Genomic DNA, 20,323 nt, shown 5'->3' with positions numbered 1-20,323 from the left:
AGTGGAGGAGGATCTAAATGTAATATCCACCTTTTTGTGAGAGCTTTTCCCCACGAACAGTGACCACACATCATCAAACAATACAGACATCAATCAATTCACACACCTTGCAAACGGTGGAACAGAGAGAGAGAAACCATCATTATTTTGTCCACTGTGTCATCATTTTATTTGGTGCTTAGATACTAAGGGTATAAGGGCCTTGGATTTGCTATAGATGGAGGAAGAGGAAACTGTTGTTGAGATACTGCTCCCCCATGTTGCAAACTTCCAGCCCAATTTCATAAGCCTTGGCTTGTACAGCTGGCAGGGAGCATATAGATCTGATTCTCCAGGCCTTATAATGCTTCTAAAAACTGGTCCTTTTGGCATTTTCACCCCTTGCTGATCAGGACGGCAAGCGGATTTTCTGAGCTTTAATTTACTACAAACTGCTAGACAGATTCCTGCACAGGATCAGTTCCTCTGTCCCCCAGCTAGTGAGAGCACCATGCTGCTCATATTGCCTTTCTGATCACTGTTCTTGCTGCAAGTACTGAGGTTTCTGTGGGGAATTCACACAGCGAAGCCTTCAACCTCTCTGCTCCTTCATATTGCAAGATTACTCTTTCCCTTATAGAAGATACTCATCAGCTCCACAAAAAGCAATAAAGCCTTTCAACATTGTTGGCTTTGACATTTAAGACATGAACTGACCATGAGTTCAGGGAGACGAATGCACAGACTCAACCTACACCTCCTCAATGTAGGTCAAAAGAAAAGTAGATCTGGCTCTTCCTTGGATTTCAGACTCTCATCATGTTCCTAGTGCAGTGTGCTTGTGAGAAGTGTGCAATGCTGTCCCCTAGGGGCTGGCCCACAGAAATGATCGAGAACCTACTGCTACTACTTTTGTCTAATGGGGAATGTCTCCTTTACCTCAAGTGGTAGAGGCCTGTGGTTTTGGAGCTGAAAGTCCAGGATTCTTGTCCCTTCGCCCAGTTGTGAGTGATTTTTTTTTTTACTGGGCCTGTTTTCAGCAGCTCAAGGATTCATTAAATGAAGTCCTCAGTGTCCTGAAACAACTGTGCCCCCAATGGCCGGGGAATGAGACTGTCTACCCCATGTCCTGCCCCTTCTCTGACGCTGCCACCCATCCTGGCTGTTAACATCAGCCAGAGTCTCTGGCGGCCGTTGTCCAAGTCTGAATGTTCTGGGATGGAGAACAGGTCTTTGTCACTGAGTGGGCCCCATCTTTGGGCTTCTCTCTTGTTCATATGCCAGTCAGAGCCTGAAACTGGTGACTCACAAGGTGGGAGGTGAGCATTACTAGCATTTAATATAAAGAAAAGGAGGACTTGTGGCACCTTAGAGACTAACCAATTTATTTGAGCATGAGCTTTCGTGAGCTACAGCTCACTTCATTGGATGCATACTGTGGAAACGCATCCGATAAAGTGAGTTGTAGCTCACGAAAGCTCATGCTCAAATAAATTGGTTAGTCTCTAAGGTGCCACAAGTCCTCCTTTTCTTTTTGCGGATACAGACTAACACGGCTGCTACTCTGAAACCAGCATTTAATATGACATTGTATTTTACTCCATGTCCATTGCAACAGCAGTCAGAGCCCTCAGTTAGCCTGGGCTCCACCGGCTGCCAAGAGCGGTGCAGAGACAGGAGAAGATTTGGCTCCTGCCCCAAAGAGCTTGCTCTTAGTCTTTGTTTTAGCAACGTAGCTCTCACTAAGGCCCATGTTCTGCATGACTCATGCTGAGCAGTGCCTGGTCTCTACAGTTTGTCCCATTGACTCCTCCAGCCTGATGCACTGCAAAGGGACTGCTCAGTATGAGTCAGCGTGGCAGAATCAGGCCCTTAATTAATACATCTGATTTGTGCCAGCATGATTTAAAATCCGACACAGCAGAGTGCGATAGAGACGATACGTGCCAGTACCTGAGAGCATGCTGCTCAGACAGGATGCCCCCCCCCAGGTACATGCAGATGCCTCGGAGAGATCAGATTGCTGTCCCCGCACGCAGTACACTCACATTAATTACTTCATGATGCAGACTCCTTTCAGAGGAGCTGGATTTTCCTTTGCACAAATCACCTGCCAGGCTCTTTGCAGGGATTACGGTGGAAAGGTATTAGCTTACTGCATGTCTTACTGAACTCTGCCTAGCCAGCTGGGCAGGGTGGGGAAGTCATTTGTTTCCCAGGTGGCTGCCATGAACTTCAGCTTCTTTTGAGTTTTCCTTCCTCATGCATCTGATGAAGTGAGCTGTAGCTCACGAAAGCTTATGCTCAAATAAATTGGTTAGTCTCTAAAGTGCCACAAGTCCTCCTTTTCTTTTTGCCTTCCTCAATCCATAACTGCGAATGGCTTTTTCACACCTAGGCAAAGTGTTTAACCTATGCAGACTGCAGCTCTCCTGCATCAGCTGTAATGGGTTAGTTTTATTAGCCCGCGATTGGAAATGCTAAATGTTGTCTACAAGCCCCCAGAGGATTTCAGCTCAAGTAGGAACAGCGTACCGAGCATCCTGGCTGATGCTTTCCCGGCTATAAAGCGTTATGTTTCTGAATGGGTAATTACTGCATTGGGATTTATGCAGTGCTGCCTTTCTGTGGTTGTGTGGGCCACAATTCCTCGACGAATTTAAAAAAAACCTCCCAAAAGGAGCCGAATCCCATTTTGTTATTGAGGCAGGGCAGAAATGAGATGGGCTCGCTCTGCCCTTACCTGACAATAATGGGAAACTGCTCTGCAATTGAGCTGTTTCATTCTTTTGCCCTGAGCTATGAGAAGTAGATTGGATGAAAATTATCAAGCTCCCTGTCTAGAATAAACATGCTCGAAATGGAGCAAGTCATAAACAAGCAAGCAGCAATATTGTGGGTTATGAAGATATAATTTCTGTCTTTAATAGCTGAGGAGGCCCCAGGGATCGTCTGGAAATGGCCCATCTGGCTCTGATACTGATGTAAAAACAAACATCAAACAAACAATCTTTTCCTTCTTTAACCCTAGATTTATCAATTCTTCGGGGAAATAATGAGCAGTTGGAGCTGAAAGATGAAGTCACCCTTCCTCCAGAACGCAGATAGAAACAGGGTTCGGAGCACGCTTATTTCACTCACGCAGCATTAGATTTCCGCTGGCGCACCAAGAAGGATCTTACCTTTCCCAATGGATGTGATCAGCTGACTATCTGAGGAGATGACACCACATTCCAGGCTAGGAGTTCTTTTGGCTGTTTACACTACAGCCTGATCCAATGGAAGGACTCTTTTAGTGGTCTTCGGATCAGGCCCAGTTTACAAGAACATCACCTGTCTGGATGCCTCACACACTGCATGGAAGCATGGGCGCCAGGTTTGTATAATTTCGTTGGTGCCCAGAACGGGTCCAAGCAGAGCTGTCCCATCCATAGGATGGATCGGGGCAACCACCCCGGGCCCCGTACTTTGGGGGGCCCTGCACTTGAGGGGGACGCAGGGTCCAGGGCGGTGTAGGGGCTTAGTGGGGGGCCTGGCGCCGGCAGCAGCGAGCGACCTGGCTCCAGCCCGCCCCTGCTCTGGGCAGAGCCTTCTGCTGGCATAAAACCCCAGTGGCAATGGCTTGCAGGATCCGGGCCTGGGATATTAGCATCTGCATAGAAGTGCTGGGAGGTATTCAGTCTGAACTGCCCAAAATAAACAGCAGAGACTCTATGCCAGAAGCAAAGTGACTCCTTTAACAAAATGGGTTTTGAAATGCAAACAGCCCACTGCTTGTAAATCACCCAGGATGCTAATAATTAATAAGAGTCGCCTGGACGGAGCTCCAATTTTGATGGGATTAGTCTTAGTGGTTTTATTTTTAAAAGCCGTTTAATTACTAATCAGCTCTTCCTCGCATGCTACTGTGTGATAGCTCCCTTTAAAGCCGGCTGCTCGGGGGCTGTATTGGCGGGCAGCTAGGACGGGTCTGTCGTGCTTGGGAAAACGCCCACTCTTTCCATGCGACTTGTGTGGTGCTGTCTGTGAGCACGGGGGTGTTTGTGTATGGGGAGTCTGCTTACAGCTACCCACGACGGTCTCAGGTTGCATCGCTATGCGGTGGCAGGGTGGAATTTTGCAAGTGGGGCACTTACCAAAGCAATGTGACACTGTGTAACGAGGTTTTGACAAGCATCGTTCTTTTCCTCTTGCCACCTACTTGTGTATAATAAACGTTTGGAAATGTAGTGAAAACCAAAGGTGTTTGGGGAGGGGAGAGGACAAGGGGCAGAGTTAGGGTGGATCTGGGTCTTTTCTCTGTACTCCAGAGCTGGATTCTTTGTTCCAAGGCAGTTTGTGTATTTGAAATCTGGTGCTACTGGCACTAAACCATCCCCTTAGCCTGCAATGAGTCCATTAATTTAGAACAGAACAGAACACATTCCGTAATCTTTTAATGATATATAGCAGCCTGGGTGAAATAACTCCATTCATTTCTGGCTCGCAGCTGTGATGAGAACTAAGGGCTACTGCTTTTTGTGCTGTGCATTTCTAGTAATTCCAGGGTTATATCATGTTTGACTGAAAAACCCACATGATAGAATGCCGCGAGTTTATCAGATAGATCCCAGTGAGGGGACACTGTGCCATTTATTAAATTATATGTTTTTTTTTAAATGACATGCTGATCTGTCTCATACCAGCAAATATGTGATTTACATTTAATTCTGAGTAACCTTTCCATGATCACTGAGGTGTGAAGGAATTTAATGACACAAAACTACATTTATGAAGAGACCATTCATATTCATTAGGCTCACCCATTAGCAATCCTGCAAGTGACATCTCTCTAACACATGCTTTATGACTGCTGTTTATGGCAGGCTAACGGTACAGCTAGCTGCAACATACATAAAGCTATGGGAAATATTGTTAAGAAAAACGAAAGTCGGGTTTGGCCTGGGAATGTTAATGATGGGGTTTGGGGGCTCATGCTGTTGATCTAGGGATATTTTAGATGGCAAAGGGCTGTGTTGATCTAGTTTTTACATCTGTCCTAACAGGGAATATTTTCATTATCTTTGTACTATTCAGCCACAAATAAATTTAGAGGGAGCAAAAATCATGCAATGGGTCCTCTTTAAAATGAGAAAGATACAGCTCTCCGGCATAAGGGTCATTTGCTTAAGGATCACAACTCTGCCATTATGCAAGATAATCATGTGGCCTGGCAAGAGGAACTTTAAAGATTTAAACCTGGAATCTTGGAATAACTAGTAGTTAGAGCGGAAAATGGAGAATCGAGACTCAGAGAGTGAAATCCTATCCCTGGCTTTGGTCAAGCCGCTTAACTTATCTGTACCTCAATCTACCTTTCTGTACTATTACAATACTTACCCCCTTCTCAGTGATCCTCTGATTAAATGAGCCACGTTACCTGGTATCGTTGTTGTTTTGTGGATCACTGGCACACATACTTCAGCAGGTTGAGTTAAGGATGGAAATTTCATATAGTCCCTGAGTCTCCTGGCTTTTGAGGTTTCAAGGGAGACTTCTGCCATCATTTTTGCCCAGCTTTTCTCTTTCTCAGGCATGATGCTTTTAGACATTTATTTTCTCTCAAACACAATTTTGCACTTGAACCAGCTCCCTCCTGTTTAGAACCAATTGGCTGCAAAGACCTGACCCTGGAGGCTTGCTAAGGGCCCCCTGCTGCAGCTCTGGGGTTTTGTGAAAGGGGGTTTTGCACACAGAGATACTATAGAGTAGCGCCCTAGTGAGCAGATCATCACATAGTAGCTACCTCTTGGGAGACAGATTACGGTGCAGCCTGTGGGGTCCCAACTGGGGAGCTTTAATACACAAGTCATTGGCCTGGAAGAGTGTAATAGACAATCATGTCACAATCTGCATTGGGACACCTTCAGTTATGGGTCATTAATATAATACAGAGCAGGAGATGGGAAGGCTCATTTTGTCAGTACTGCCCACCTGCATGTCCTCAGTCAAAGCCCTCAGGGTAGGTGAGATGAAAAGCAAACAGCCAAAGCAAGTAAGCGCCGATCCTACCCCATTGGAATTAATGGGAGTTTTGCCATAGGACCTGTTGTCTAGCGGTTACATCATTGCAGCTGGGTTCTATTCCCAGATCCCCCAGGGAATTCCTGCAAAGTCACTTACTCTACCTACTCCCTTCCCCACCTGTGACAGGAGGATAACACCGAGCAACCAGAGAGCAGGGTTGTGAGGATAAGATCAACGTTTGCGGGGTGCTCAGAGAGCCATCTATGTCCCTAGAGAGAGAGTGGGAGTAACTGAACTTGAGCAGGCCAGCCAAGAGGAAGTGCTTTGCCATTTCATTCGAAGAACATGAAGCTGTTTAAAGCTACCAGGCCAGCAAGTTCTGCTTTGTTTAGCCATCCGGTTGGCTGAAGATGACAACTGTGAAGTTACAAAATAAAATAAAATCATCATCCTGGAACAAGTTTCAGCTGGAGCAGATTCCTACCAATTATAATAATCGACTGACACTGGGGTTTATCATGGAAACATTGATTTCCTTTCACTTTAGTGGTATGAGTAGGCATTAATGTGAGATTTCAATTTTGCCTGGAGCTCCTATTCATAGAATCATAGAATCATAGAATATAAGGGTTGGAAGGGACCCCAGAAGGTCATCTAGTCCAACCCCCTGCTCAAAGCAGGACCAATTCCCAGTTAAATCATCCCAGCCAGGGCTTTGTCAAGCCTGACCTTAAAAACCTCTAAGGAAGGAGATTCTACCACCTCCCTAGGTAACGCATTCCAGTGTTTCACCACCCTCATAGTGAAAAAGTTTTTCCTAATATCCAATCTAAACCTCCCCCACTGCAGCTTGAGACCATTACTCCTCGTTCTGTCATCTGATACCATTGAGAACAGTCTAGAGCCATCCTCTTTGGAACCCCCTTTCAGGTAGTTGAAAACAGCTATCAAATCCCCCCTCATTCTTCTCTTCTGCAGGCTAAACAATCCCAGCTCCCTCAGCCTCTCCTCATAACTCATGTGTTCCAGACCCCTAATCATTTTTGTTGCCCTTCGCTGGACTCTCTCCAATTTATCCACATCCTTCTTGAAGTGTGGGGCCCAAAACTGGACACAGTACTCCAGATGAGGCCTCACCAATGTCGAATAGAGGGGAACGATCACGTCCCTCGATCTGCTCGCTTATGCCCCTACTTATATTCCCCATGAAGAGAGAGAGAAATCCTGGCTTTGATGAAGAAACAGAGAAAGCCCCAAGTGAAACTAAAGCTTGAAGGACTTTAAAGAGTAAAACCTGGAGTCTTGGACTAACTGAGTACACAACTGTATGTTTCAGAAACTTTCCATGGCTATAGCACTGAGTGTGTGTGTGTAAAGTTCATCACCTGTATTAGCTCTGCATCACCACAGAAGCTTTAATGTGCCACAACGGTACATTAAAAGCACCATTTTCACTACAGTGTAATAGAGCTCTCAAGAAAACTGAAATAAACCATTTTTCCTTTTGCATACATTGCGAAAGTGAAAAATCCTGGACTAAATGAGACCAGCTGTGCCATTTTACTATATTATTTAGCTCTGCTGGAAATGAAAGATGAAGGTGATAATGGGTTTATTTTAGCAGGCAGGAACTATTAACTGCACTGTGATACACTAAGGAAAGATCTCGGCACCAGATTCCAATTTTCCATTCCAGCCACGTGCTCCAAAAATTGCAAATGGAGATTTGTTACATTTCATTTGCTCCCATCCCTGGGAAGCCATTTGTGATGAGTTCATGTCTCCCAGGAGGCTGTATTCCAATCAAAGTGAAAAGAGAAGGGGGTGGGGGGAGGAAAGTCACGCTACGACGAATGACAATGATATCTTAGTGCTGATCGCAGAGTACTGATTGACACTACACGTTTTAATAACAGCCAGCCCTTGTGCAGCCCCAACGCAAAGACATAACTTCCATTATGCTGTCTATGATGACATTTTGCATGACAGATGTTGATAGACCTGGTTTTAATCTATGGTTATCTTACCATATTAGCTTTAACTATGCAAAGGTTATTAGAGGACTGAGATCAGAGTATCAATTGATTAGGGATCTAAGGACTGCTTTGTCTCTTCCTTCTCTATCAGTAATACCCTTGAGTTAGATGCAAATAAAATGAGATCTTTAGTAACCTCTAGGATGACAGATTGCACATCTGGTTCAAGTTAGGCAATTTTACTTTTATATTGGCCTGTGCTTTACAAACCATTAACCAAGTGCGATCAGTTAAAGAAACTGAAAGCACACATCTCTGGGTTTTTCAAAATTATTATTATTGTTTTCACTTTACAGCAGTTTTGTGGGCTGTGGTCTACTGTTATTGATTAGTGCATGTTATTCACAAGCAGGAAGCTGTCTGACATGCTGCTAAATTGAAATCCCCTAATCTTTTCAATCCTTTTAAGCACTGGCAAATGAAAAAACAGCAGCACATTGCAGACAATCTCTGCTCAAGGGGAAACCAGGGAAGGACTACCAGAGTGAGAGCAGGTCAGAGGGGAGCCCGCTGCTTCCTCAAAGAAACTTGTTCCTGCTACTTCATTGGTAAACCAGTGAGTGGGATGCATGCTTATTGCAATTCACACACTTCAAACAATATAGGCGAATGCTTTCTCGTGTAGTAGCTGGAGGTGTAAAATCAGGAGTATCCAGCAGCCATTTCTGCAGTGTGTTAACGCTCCATTATTCATTAGAGCACTACTGAAAAGACGCTGTCTGGACCAACAGTGGCTGGCTGAGGAGGGCAAGTGGCAAGGAGCTATGCTGCTGCGCCTCTGGCTGGGCTGCTGTTTGACTTCCTAAGCTAGGTAGCATTGGAGTTGCTCAGTACCTGGAAGGGAGAGCTTGGGGGGAACTAGGGTGACCAAAGAGCAACTGTGGAAAATCGGGACAGGGGCTGGGGGTGGCAATAGACACCCATATAAGACAAAGCCCCAAATATCGGGACTGTCCCTATAAAATCGGGACATCTGGTCCCGCTGCAGCAGGCTTTGGTGGTGGTGGTGCAGTAGGATCGGAAACTGACCTCTGATGAGATGTACAATGTAATCCCTGACTCACTCTGCTCTCTAGAGATCCCAGGATGATTTCTGTGAGAGACGCTGAGTTAACTCTGGATTTGTGGCCATCTGCAAAGTTGGGTAATTCATAATCATGTTCTGCCTACCACACCAACAAACAAATACTAAGCTCTTCTTCGGTTCCCCTCCTAACAACGTGCTTGTGACACTGTTGGTATCAAACTGGCTCCTGTCTTCTGCCCTATGGGGCGTAAGGCCTTTGTGGCCAATCTGTTAAAGGCTTTGGGATCCTTCTCAGTCCACTTTATTTTAACAACGTTTTTGGTTAGGAATGGCCTTATTTTATATTAAACCTAAACAGAATTATGTCACTGTAATTCAAAGGTTTCAGAGTAACAGCCGTGTTAGTCTGTATTCGCAAAAAGAAAAGGAGGACTTGTGGCACCTTAGAGACTAACCAATTTATTTGAGCATGAGCTTTCGTGAGCTACAGCTCATTTCATCGGATGCATACTGTGTAGAAAGTGTAGAAGATCTTTTTATACACACAAAGCACTAGAAGATCTTTTTATACACGGCGGGGGGGGGAGGAGAAAACCTGGATTTGTGCTGGAAATGGCCCACCTTGATTACCGTACACATTGTAAGGAGAGTGATCACTTTAGATAAGCTATTACCAGCACGAGAGTGGGGTGGGGGGAGGTATTTTTTCATGCTTTGTGTGTATAAAAAGATCTTCTACACTTTCCACAGTCTGCATCCGATGAAGTGAGCTGTAGCTCACGAAAGCTTATGCTCAAATAAATTGGTTAGTCTCTAAGGTGCCGCAAGTACTCCTTATAATTCAAAGATGGCTGGGCCAAATGTTCTTTGTTGAAGCCTTTACAACTTCTCATCACTTTGGTGCTGGTGTGTTTTGTCTCATTTTAAATGTCAGCGACCTTTCTCCACCTGTGAAACTTTTTAAATTAATTTTCAACACTTCTCTGAACCAAAAATAACTCCCCATCCCCACCTAGAAAATTATTGTTTAAGCAAAAGCATTTCACTTACACAAAAATGCCTACTTTAAGGAAGAACCTTTTAGTCACCGATATGATGCCTTAGAAAAGGACTAAACAGTCCAATGCTAAATTTAAAAAAGCAGTAAAGGATTAATGAGGCTCTCCTTCAATTCCAGACACCCACTGTGTGGCTTTATGAGGCTAGGACCAGGGCTGCAATAGCCCTAAACCATGTTTTGTGTAATTAGATCCTCTAAACAGCTCCCCCTTCTCTATCACGGCTGTCTTTCTCCATTCACTATCATTGTGTGGCTGGAACATGCTCTTTTTTTAATATGACTTTTTTTTTGGTCCTAGTAAAATGTTTTTGATCAGGTAAATCAGTGCCCTAAGGTATATAGGAGCACTGCACCTTCCTGATGAATACAAGACACTAGCATAGGCGACGAGTTATATGGGTCCACGGTGCCCATGCTCCACCAATATTTAGGAAAGTGGCCTGGCTCCACCAATGTTTGGGCTTACCGTGCTTTGGGGGACCCCGTGCTTCAGGGTGATGCGGGGTCCAGAGCGTCCTGGGGAGGTAGTGGGGGGCCTGACACTGGCAGCAATGAGCAACCTGGCCACAGCCCGCCCCTGCTCCCCCCCCCCCCATCCCATCCCTTCCCCGAAGGCTCCGCCCCTGCCTTTTTCCGGCTTCCGCCCCCTCCCCCTAGTGACACCGGGAGCCTGCAGAGTGGGGTGGGCTGGGGCCGGGTCACTTGTTGCTGCTGGCGCCAGGCCCCCCCACTATCCCCCAGGCCGCCCTGAACCCCACGTTCCCCTGAATTGTGGGGGCCCCTAAAGCGTGGGGCCGGGGTGGTTGCCCCAGTCCGTCTTCTGGACGGGTCGGCTCTACTTGGACCCCGCATCCCCCTGAAGCGCGGGGCCCCCCAAAGCACTGTCCTGGGGTGGTTGCCCCGGTCTGTACTATGGACGGGATGGCTCTGCTTGGACCCATTCTGGGCACCACCAAAAATTATACAAACCTGGTGCCCCTGGACTCTGGGGGGGTGGGGGAGTCGTAGCCAGTGATGTTGACACCACAGCTGTGCAGAATGGTTTGGGTCACAAAGAGCAGACGTGACATATCCCGCTGCCTTTTCCTGCTTCTTCTCTACTTCTACATCTGAAGCATCAGAGGTTTTCCCTGTCGATACCAGACCTCGGGAGATCCGCTCTTGGAGCTCTCACTGCACTTTCGTTAAAGCTGTCGGGTGATTTCCTAAGTAATAACACCCGATGTTGCTTAATTACCAGACACATTGTCTTGCAGACGAATGACAGTAAAGCTGGGGAAAATCTCCAGTTCATCACCTTAGAGCTGACCTACCTTCTGCCATGAGTCCTAAATCAAATGTCATCTCGGAGGAGAGACCGTGAGCTTGACAGATGTCCCTCGCTCTCTTCACCCTCCTTGAGACAGTGGTGGTTGTCCACTAAGCCCTGGTCTACACTAGGAGTTGAGGTCGAATTTAGCAGTGTTAAATCGATTTAACCCTGCACCCGTCCACACGACGAAGCCCTTTTTTTCGACTTAACGGGCTCTTAAAATCGATTTCCTTACTCCACCCCGACAAGGGGATTAGCACTGAAATCAGCCTTGCTGGGTCGAATGTGGGGTACTGTGGACACAATTAGACGGTATTGGCCTCCGGGAGCTATCCCAGAGTGCTCCATTGTGACCGCTGTGGACAGCACTCTCAACTCAGATGCACTGGCCAGGTAGACAGGAAAAGAACCGCGAACTTTTTAATCTCATTTCCTGTTTGGCCAGCGTGGCAAGCTGCAGGTGACCATGCAGAGCTCATCAGCAGAGGTGACCATGATGGAGTCCCAGAGTCGCAAAAGAGCTCCAGCATGGACCGAATGGGAGGTACGGGATCTGATCGCTGTATGGGGAGAAGAATCCGTGCTATCAGAACTACATTCCAGTTTTCGAAATGCCAAAACCTTTGTCAAAATCTCCCAGGGCATGAAGGACAGAGGCCATAACAGGGACCTGAAGCAGTGCTGTGTGAAACTTAAGTCGCTGAGGCAAGTCTACCAGAAAACCAGAGAGGCAAACAGCCGCTCCGGGTCACAGCCCAAAACATGCCGCTTCTATGGTGAGCTGCATGCATTTTAGGGGGTTCAGCCACCACTACCCGAGCTATATTGTTTGACTCCTTCAATGGAGATGGAGGCAATACAGAAGCAGGTTTTGGGGACGAGGAAGATGATGATGATGAGGTTGTAGATAGCTCACAGCAAGCAAGCGGAGAAACTGGTTTTCCCGACAGCCAGGAACTGTTTCTCACCCTGGACCTGGAGCCAGTACGCCCCGAACCCACCCAAGGCTGCCTCCCGGACCCGCCAGGCGGAGAAGGGACCTCTGATGAGTGTACCTTTTAAAATACTATACATGGTTTAAAAGCAAGCATGTTTAATGATTAATTTGCCCTGGCATTCGTGGCTCTCCTGGATGTACTCCCAAAGCCTTTGCAAAAGGTTTCTGGGGAGGGCAGCCTTATTCTGTCCACCATGGTAGGATACTTTACCACTCCGGGCCAGTAGCTCGTACTCGGAAATCATTGTAGAACAAAGCATTGCAGTGTATATTTGCTGGCATTCAAACAACATCCGTTCTTTATCTCTCTGTGTTACCCTCAGGAGAGTGAGATATAATTCATGGTCACCTGCTTGAAATAGAGTGCTTTTCTTAAGGGGACATTCAGAGGTGTCCATTCCTGCTGGGCTGTTTGCCTGTGGCTGAACAGAAATGTTCCCGCTGTTAGCCACAGGGAGGGGGGAGGGTGAGGGGCTAGCCACGTAGTGGGGGGAGGCAAAATGTGACCTTGGAACGAAAGCACATGTGCTATGTATGTAATGTTAACAGCAAGGTTTACCGTGAAAGAGTGTACCCATTGTTCTATAAAATGTGTCTTTTTAAATACCACTGTCCCTTTTTTTTTCTCCACCAGCTGCATGTGTTTCAAGGATCACAGGATCTTCTCCTTCCCAGAGGCTAGTGAAGATTAGAAGGCGAAAAAAATGCACTCGTGATGAAATGTTCTCTGAGCTCATGCTGTCCTCCCACACTGACAGAGCACAGACGAATGCGTGGAGGCAGACAATGTCAGAGGGCAGGAAAGTACAAAATGACCGGGAGGAGAGGTGGCGGGCTGAAGAGAGTAAGTGGCAAAGAGAGGACTGAAGCTGAAAGGTGGCGGCAGCGTGATGAGAGGAGGCAGGATTCAATGCTGAGGCTGCTATAGGATCAAACTAATATGCTCCAGCATATGGTTGAGCTGCAGGAAAGACAGCCGGAGCACAGACTGCCGCTACAGCCCCTGTGTAACCAACTGTCCTCCTCCCCAAGTTCCATAGTCTCCTCACCCAGATGCCCAAGAATGCGGTGGGGGCCTCCGGCCACCCAGCCACTCCACCCCAGAGGATTGCCCAAGCAACAGAAGGCTGGCATTCAATAAGTTTTAAAGTTTTAAACTTTTAAAGTGCTGTGTGGCCTTGTCCTTCCCTCCTCCACCACCCCTCCTGGGCTACCTTGGTAGTTATCCCCCTATTTGTGTGATGAATTAATAAAGAATGCATGAATATGAAGCAACAATGACTTTACTGACTTTATTTATTTATCCAACCCCTCAGACAGAGACAAACACCTACAAGATCTCTATCAAGCATTCTTACAACTACAATACCCACCTGCGGAAGTGAAGAAACAGATTGATAGAGCCAGAAGAGTTCCCAGAAGTCACCTACTACAGGACAGGCCTAACAAAGAAAATAACAGAATGCCACTAGCTGTCACCTTCAGCCCCCAACTAAAACCCCTCCAACGCATTATTAAGGATCTACAACCTATCCTGAAGGATGACCCAACACTCTCACAAATCTTGGGAGACAGGCCAGTCCTTGCCTACAGACAGCCCCCCAACCTGAAGCAAATACTGACCAACAACCACATACCACACAACAGAACCACTAACCCAGGAACCTATCCTTGCAACAAAGCCCGTTGCCAACTGTGCCCACATATCTATTCAGGGGACACCATCACAGGGCCTAATAACATCAGCCACACTATCAGAGGCTCGTTCACCTGCAAATCCACCAATGTGATATATGCCATCATGTGCCAGCAATGCCCCTCTGCCATGTACATTGGTCAAACTGGACAGTCTCTACGTAAAAGAATAAATGGACACAAATCAGATGTCAAGAATTATAACATTCATAAACCAGTCGGAGAACACTTCAATCTCTCTGGTCACGCAATTACAGACATGAAGGTCGCTATCTTACAACAAAAAAACTTCAAGTCCAGACTCCAGCGAGAAACTGCTGAATTGGAATTCATTTGCAAATTGGATACTATTAATTTAGGCTTGAATAGAGACTGGGAGTGGCTAAGTCATTATGCAAGGTAGCCTATTTCCCCTTGTTTTTTCCTACCCCACCCCCCAGACATTCTGGTTAAACTTGGATTTATGCTGGAAATGGCCCACCTTGATTATCACACACATTGTAAGGAGAGTGGTCAGTTTGGATGAGCTATTACCAGCAGGAGAGTGAGTTTGTATGTGTGTGTGTGGGGGGGGGGGTGAGAAGACCTGGATTTGTGCTGGAAATGGCCCACCTTGATTATCGTGCACATTGTGGGGAGAGTGGTCGCTTTGGATGGGCTGTTACCAGCAGGAGAGTGAGTTTGTGTGTGTGTGTTTTTGTGGGGTGGGGGGTGAGAAAACCTGGATTTGTGCTGGAAATGGCCCACCTTGATTTTCATACATATTGTAAGGAGAGTGGTCACTTTGGATAAGCTATTACCAGCAGGAGAGTGAGTTTGTGTGTGTGGTTTTTCGAAAGGGGTGTGTGTGAGAAAACCTGGATTTGCGCTGGAAATCGCCCACCTTGATTATCATACACATTGTAAAGAGAGTGGTCACTTTGGATGGGCTATTACCAGCAGGAGTGTGAGTTTTGTGGGGGGAGGGCGGAGGGTGAGAAAACCTGGATTTGTGCTGGAAATGGCCCATCTTGATTATCATACACATTGTAAGGAGAGTGATCACTTTAGATAAGCTATTACCAGCAGGAGAGTGGGGTGGGAGGAGGTATTGTTTCATGGTCTCTGTGTATATAATGTCTTCTGCAGTTTCCACAGTATGCATCCGATGAAGTGAACTGTAGCTCACGAAAGCTTATGCTCAAATAAATTGGTTAGTCTCTAAGGTGCCACAAGTACTCCTTTTCTTTTTATTGCCTCTGCAAGCAGTGATCAAAGGGAGGAGGGGAGGTGGTTAGCTTACGGGGAAGTAGAGTGAACCAAGGCGCGGGGGGTTTCATCAAGGAGAAACAAACAGAACTTTCACACCGTAGCCTGGCCAGTCATGAAACTGGTTTTCAAAGCTTCTCTGATGCGTACCGCGCCCTCCTGTGCTCCTCTAACCGCCCTGGTGTCTGGCTGTGCATAACCAGCAGCCAGGCGATTTGCCTCAACTTCCCACCCCGCCATAAATGTCTCCCCCTTACCCTCACAGATATTGTGGAGCGCACAGCAAGCAATAATAACAGTGGGAATATTGGTTTCGCTGAGATCTAACTGAGTCAGTAAACTGCGCCAGTGCACTTTTAAACATCCAAATGCACATTCTACCACCATTCTGCACTTGCTCAGCCTGTAGTTGAACAGCTCCTGACTACTGTCCAGGCTGCCTATGTACGGCTTCATGAGCCATGGCATTAAGGGGTAGGCTGGGTCTCCAAGGATAACTATAGGCATTTCAACATCCGCAACGGTTATTTTCTGGTCTGGGAATAAAGTCCCTTCCTGCAGCTTTTGAAACAGACCAGAGTTCCTGAATATGTGACCGTCCCACGTTGATGTTGATGAAGCGTCCCTTGTAATCCACCAGTGCTTGCAGCCATATTGAAAAGTACCCCTTGCGGTTTATGTACTTACCGGCTTGGTGCTCCAGTGCCAAGATAGAGATATGGGTTCCGTCTATGGCCCCACCACAGTTAGGGAATCCCATTGCAGCAAAGCCATCCACTATGACCTGCTCATTTCCCAGGGTCACTACCCTTGATATCAGCAGATCTTTGATTGCGTTGGCTACTTGCATCACAGCAGCCCCCACAGTAGATTTGCCCACTCCAAATTGATTCCTGACTGACCAGTAGCTGTCTGGCATTGCGAGCTTCCACAGGGCTACTGCCACTCACTTCTCAACTGTGAGGGCTGTTCTCATCTTGGTATTCTTGCGCCTCAGGGCAGGGGAAAGCCAGTCACAAAGTTCCATGAAAGTGCCCTTACGCATGCGAAATTTTCACAGCCACTGGGAATCATCCCAGATCTGCAACACTATGCGGTCCCACCAGTCTATGCTTGTTTTCCGAGCCCAGAATCGGCATTCCACCACATGAACCTGGCCCATTAGCACCATGATGCCCGCATTGCCAGGGCCCGTGCTTTGAGAGAAGTCTGTGTCCATGTCCTCATCACTCTCATCACCGCGCTGACGTCGCCTACTCGCCCGGTATCGCTTTGCCAGGTTCCGGTGCTGCATATACTGCTGGATAATGCGCGTGGTGTTTAATGTGCTCCTAATTGCCAAAGTGATCTGAGCAGGCTCCATGCTTGCCGTGGTATGGCGCCTGCACAGAAAAAAGGTGCAGAACAATTGTCTGCCGTTGCCCTGACGGAGGGAGGGGCGACTGACGACATGGCTTACAGGGTTGGCTTACAGGGAATTAAAATCAACAAAGAGGGTGGTTTTGCGAGAAACTGAATAGCCCCCTCAAGGATAGAACTCAAAACTGGGTTTAGCAGGCTGTTGATTTCACGGAGGGAGGGAGGAAAAAATGAATACAAAACAAATCTGGTCTATTTCTTGTTTTGATCCACTTCATCTATCTTTATACATCTTGTTGGCAGCAGACTGTGGAGTACGACCGCTAGCCATCGTCATCTCCTGGGTGCTCGGCAGCAGACTGTGGAGTACGACCGCTAGCCATCGTCATCTCCTGGGTGCTCAGCAGCAGACTGTGGAGTACGACCGCTAGCCATCGTCCTCTCCTGGGTGCTCAGCAGAAGACAGTGCAGTATGACTGCTGGCCATCGTCTTCTGCTGGCTGCAGATTAAAAGACAGCGCACTGCCAGTAGGACTGAATTGCCATGAGATGAAACTTAAAAGGGAAATGACCTGGGTGAGTCACTCCCATGTTTGCCCAGGCGCCCCGACCTCATCGAGGTCGGTTAAAAGAGCACCCTGGACTACGTCGACGACGGCCACCAGTCATACTGCACTGTCTGCTGCCAAAAGGCGATAAACTGCTGCTGTGTAGCAATGCAGTACCGTGTCTGCCAGCACCCAGGAGACATACGGTGACGGTGAGCTGAGCGGGCTCCATGCTTGCCGTGGTATGGAGTCTGCACAGGTAACTCAAGAAAAAAGGTGCAAAACGATTGTCTGCCTTTGCTTTCATGGAGGGGAGGAGGGAGGGAAGGGGGGCCTGATGAAATGTACCCAGAACCACCCGCGACAATGTTTTAGCCCCATCAGGCACTGGGATTTCTACCCAGAATTCAAATGGGCGGCAGAGACTGCGGGAACTGTGGGATAGCTACCCACAGTGCAATGCTCCGGAAGTCGACGGTTGCCTCGGTACTGTGGACACACTCCGCCAACTACATGCACTTAGAGCATTTGTGTGGGGACTCTCACAATAGACTGTATAAAAATGCTTTCTACAAAACCGACTTCTATAAATTCGACCTAATTTTGTAGTGTAGACATACCCTAAGTCTGATGTTGGGGAAGGCTCTGATTCATCCCGAACTGGAGGGAGGGGGAGTTACAGAACCAGAATGGAAATGCCAATGCCTGGGCCTGATTCACAAGGGAGTGTGACTCGTCCGCCTCTTATTTTTAGAGCTATTGTGTCAGAAAAGGGAGCCAGTGCTCATTAACCTGCAGTGCCAGGAATAAGAACTGCCTTCAGGTTGGGCCTCATGAATAAGTCACACTGTCTGATTTAGTTATTTATATCCTCCCTGCTGGTAAATTAATTATGTTTTATTTGCAGCACAGCTAAACCACAGGCGTGCTTCTCAGCGCTCCACACAAAAGTGGAAACATCACCAATGGTGTCATCCTCTTAAGAGATTTGATTAATACCGATAAATCAGGGCCAGCATATGTACACAAAGGCCATGTACCCATGGATTACTCAAGGCCAGATTCTGTAACGTGCCTTCGCCTAACCTAGATCTGTAAGCTCTGTGGGGCAGGGACTGGGGGTTTTATATAGTACATAGTGCAGTCCTGCTTTAATGCGGCTATTAAATAATAAAGAGCTAGCTAATGAAGTGCACCTTTGAAATGGCTGGGGGATGGTCTCCAAAGAGTTGTCCCCTAGTGGACTGTTCACCGTAGAGATGGCGGGGTTTGCATTCGCCTTCTGGGAGATGAAAATGCTCCACTGCATGAAGCTAGTGGAAGGTAAATATTTTCATTTTGCCATGTGTCCCAAACGTGGAACTACCAGTGCCCAAGGGCACTCTTGCCACTACACTCTGTCACCATTCCAGGACGGTACTTCACCTGGGACAGAGACACTGGCTGCAGGGACTCTGTATTGTAAGGAGAGAGAGCACAGTAAGGGGCCATGAACATGCCGCATGGCCTGACATCTGTGGAGAGAATGACAGAGTGGATTGTGGTGGCAAAGTTGACTTCTTAGGTAAGAGGGACAGAAGTCTATAAATGGCTTAAAGGAAATGATATAAATTAAAGGAAACACTTATCTTGCCACAGGATAGCAGCTCAGACTGAACACTGGGGGAGGAAAAGAGTGGGCTGGACAACAGGAAAGATCGTTTTAATAGTTAGAGTGATTGGGCGTTGGAAGGCTTTCTCTTGACTTCAGTAGGCTTTGGATCAGAGACTTAAAGGAATTAGATAAACTTTTACTAATGGGAAGAATTTAGGACTAAGTCCTGTGACATTCAGGGCCTATGCAATCTGATACAAATGGCGCTGTGGGCTGGTCTACACGACTGCTTACGTCAATGTAACTTACGTTGCTCAAGGTTTTGAAAAAGAGACCCCCGAGTGACGTGATTTACAGTGAGCTAAGCGCTGTCCACACCAGTGGGAAACGCTCTCCTGCTGACAGAACTTCCGCCTCTCGCAGAGATGGAGTAATTATGGCGACTGACGAGTGTGCTCCTGTCGGCATAGGGCATGTTCACCAGACACCGCCCAAAGCCCAGGAAGGTTCCCAGGACATCCTGCTTTACAGGAACTAGAACGGGAGAAAGTAGACCTTGGAAATCCCTGTTGATGGTAGGCTGAGAAGCACTGGAATGAAATACCTGCGTGCCTATACCCTGAGGTACGCTCCGCTCCCGAAACCAGGCAATAGTTTGATGTCTTCCTGTATTAGTCATGGTGCTGTTTGGTTGTGATGAATGTGTGTGCTCATGAGTAGTGTCTTTTCCCCCCTTTCAGTGTTACGCCGCTGATACAATTGAATCCCTCTGTTGGCAGTAGGGGAATGGTGTGTGTATGTGCCCCGTAGGGCAGCACTCTGTATTACAAGGAAATATAAATTAACACACCTGACGCTGATGTCGCAGGGATCCTGGGAAAGCTGGATATGAAACTGGAGCAGTGATCTCGGATTAGGGTGACCAGACGTCCTACTTTGCCTGGGACAGGGCCTTTTTTTAAGCCCTGTCCCGGCCGTCCTGACCTTTTTGGCAAAAGTGGGCATTTGTCCCGGTTGCTCTTGCTGATTTGATCAGGTGGCCAGAGCAAACAGGACAGATGCCCACTTTTGACAAAAATGTGGGGTGCAGTGCACTCAGAGGAATGGGGGGGCCAAGCGGAGATGCCAGCCCCACGCAGGGGGAGAGGCAGGTCTGGGGTGGGGCAGGCAGGATTTGAGCAACCAGTGACAGCCTGGCGTGGGGGGCCGGCAGGGTTTGAGCGAGCAGCTGGGGCCAGCTTTATGTGGGGGAGGTTGTGGGCAGTGGGGCCAGCCCCATGGAGGGAGGAGGCTCCGGGCCAGTGGCTGGTGGGGCAGGGGGGCGCTCCTCGGGCCAGCCCTGCATGGTGTCCCATTTTCCCTTTGGGAAATATGGTTACCCTATTTCTGATCCCAAGGTCTCTCTTTGGTAAACAGCTGATGTGCTTTCTGCACCCAAGGCAGTATGAACAAACTGCTGATT

At 47.5% G+C, this 20,323-nt stretch overlaps 1 long non-coding RNA gene across 1 annotated transcript in view; it reads left to right on the top strand.

Annotated features, from left to right (window-relative positions):
* LOC142073432 (uncharacterized) overlaps nucleotides 1-15,194 on the top strand; it is a 179,929-nt gene extending 164,735 nt beyond the window's left edge. Inside the window, exons 3-4 of the long non-coding RNA XR_012670329.1 lie at nucleotides 3,011-3,355; nucleotides 13,052-15,194. This is a non-coding gene — a long non-coding RNA (uncharacterized LOC142073432). The remainder of the gene's footprint in view (nucleotides 1-3,010; nucleotides 3,356-13,051) is intronic.
* Nucleotides 15,195-20,323: the final 5,129 nt, after the last annotated feature.

Source organism: Caretta caretta, chromosome 10, assembly GCF_965140235.1.
Source record: "Caretta caretta isolate rCarCar2 chromosome 10, rCarCar1.hap1, whole genome shotgun sequence".
Lineage (NCBI taxonomy): Eukaryota > Metazoa > Chordata > Testudines > Cheloniidae > Caretta > Caretta caretta.
The sequence above is the reverse complement of the archived record's forward strand: the minus strand, read 5'-3'. Positions and strand labels throughout refer to the sequence as shown.